The following is a 2,546-nucleotide window of genomic DNA, read 5'->3' on the forward strand; positions in this document are numbered from 1 at the left end:
CTTTGACTTTGACTTTGACTGTACTTCAAACCGTCGCCTACTCAATTTAAAAGCTATCCCTTTTACCACTGAACTACGGCTGCCCTTTAAGAAACAAAATACAAAACGCCATTGACACTCTATTAACACACAACTGAGATGATTAATAAAACAAAACCTTAAACGTTCGTAGAATTACACCTATTTGCCAAGTTTCAGAGAGCGTTTATTCGCGCAGCCACCACGTGCACGTATTCGGAGACCGAACTGTTAAAGCAAAATACGCTCTATTTATTTAGCTTTTACGTTTGAACTTGACCTTTAACTACACTCGCTATTTAGACTAACATTAATAATTTTGTGGGGTATTTTTCGACCCCAAAAATAAATACGTCTAAAAAGGTAGGTTTATGTTTTATTTCTTTTTGTTTATTGAATAATAAATAAGAAAATGACGTCTAATCATAGAAAATTACTCTTTATTCAAAATTAACCAAATATCTTACCAACAATTAAGGCACTTATCGAAAAGTACAGTTTTCACATCTTATAAAACTAGTTTTTGGAATTTGTCTCACTAACAAAGATAATCGGCTTAATGAACAACAAAACTAGTATTTTGGGATCAAGCAAAAATAATTTCAGTAACTTATAAAGAAAAAACAAAACTGGAACTTTCTGTAAAAGTAATGACAATAAGTATTATTATTTATTTATTTTATTTATTTATTTATTTTGGCTGGCAATTGTAACGATTTTTTCAATAAAAGTAACCAGATTGTATTACTCCGTCTTGATCTTCTTCATCTATATGCCTTCTGCTTCTTCTTCGTGTCCATAATCTTCTATTTCACTGGCGGTATCATCATCTGACATTTCTGGAACGCTGTCGCTAAATTCGTTGGCATCTTCAAAAAAATCCGGTTTATCCGGCAATACTGAATCTTCACTGCCTAGCAATATCTCTCTTATTTGATTTTCGTTCCTATGGCGATTCATTTTGTCTAAAACAAATAAAAACAATGTATATTGACGGATAAAAATGTTACATAAATGACTCCGAAGGGTCAATTTTGACCCCAATGATACATACCTACGAATTACTGGCTGCCACTAAACACGCGTCCACACTGTGAAAGCATAGTCGGCAGAGTACGTTGAAGCGGGACGGCTACGTTGCACTTGGAACGAAGTTATTAGCAAACAAATGACTGATGGGGTACAAAATTATCCCACGTATGTGGTTAAAGGGTTAAATAAAAATAGGCATCCCGGGCGCGCGGGCGAGGCTGGGTCGTCTTTGGTCTGCGCGGTGGTCATGACGTCTTTCGGGTCGTGTAACTGGGCGCTTATTGAAATCGGTTACTGGAAAGCACGCGAAACCGGATTCATCGCCTAGTTGGCCTAGTTGCCTTTAGTAATGGAATATTTTCTTTACGATTTAAAGCTCTGACCGGTATTGCAACTGTCCGCTTACGACTTGTTCGTCCCGTTTTAGTAGCAGAGTAGCAGATGAAGCAGTGTAGATTTCTTCCTGGGAAGTACTGCCAACTTACCTATTTCTGCCGCCAAGCTCTAATGCAAACATTTCTGCGTTCCGGTTTCGAAGGGTAAGGGTGCTGGTGAAATTACAGGCACGTAGGACTTGTTAGTCCCTCAGGTCTTTGTGATTTAAAGCTCTGCGTAGCTCTGCAACTGTTAGCGACAGACGTGTCGCTTACCACCAGGTATACGACTTGTTCGTCCGATCAAAAAAATACATTAATTCCAAAGTACGTAACCCATTTAAACCACTTAAAGCACTTATGTTAAGTAGGAACGACGGTACCACAAACACCCACATCCGTGACAATATAAAAAAGTTAGTTTTCTATATTGACGCAGCCGGGGATCTAACCCGGGACCTCACAGATAGCCACACCATGAAAACCTATGTCCAAGTTACTCTACCCCAGAGATCGTCAAAATAAAAACAATCATTACCACTTACCAGACATCACGAAAGTATTCAAAATATCAGTTACAAAATTCATTATACGTAGTAATTCATAACAAAATACGTATTTCTATTTTAAATTCTGCACACCCCTGGCTGTGTCATTACAGGCGAATACAATGATAACAGAACATGAAAATAATATAACTTATAGGTAAATTTGGGAAAAAATATCTAAAAGATTACAACACAAACACCTATACCACAACCGTTAGAACAGTCGTTAAATACCGTTTAACCGTACGAGTCGCGAAAGACGTCAACTCTTCAGAGATAACGTTGTCGAAAGTTCTAATGGTACGGTACAGTGGAGAAAAATGGTCCACATCAATATGGGATACGGAAACAGAAAATATCTTAATTTTATCCATTGACTTCATTGACTTACAAATAAATGGACGACGGGTCTAATACAAAAAACCACGAAAAAAATGTCCCAAGTCAACCTATTCCAAAATTTAAATTGTAATGTCATCGCAGTATCGCGCTGTCAGTAGAACAAATGAAGACTAAAGCGGAGTGTCGCGCTCTGTATACGATTTTAGCGCCTTACAAGTGCGGACACTTTTTA

The sequence above is a fragment of the Hyposmocoma kahamanoa genome, unplaced genomic scaffold (genome assembly GCF_003589595.1).
Source record: "Hyposmocoma kahamanoa isolate Upper Pololo Valley unplaced genomic scaffold, ASM358959v1 160, whole genome shotgun sequence".
Taxonomy (NCBI): domain Eukaryota; kingdom Metazoa; phylum Arthropoda; class Insecta; order Lepidoptera; family Cosmopterigidae; genus Hyposmocoma; species Hyposmocoma kahamanoa.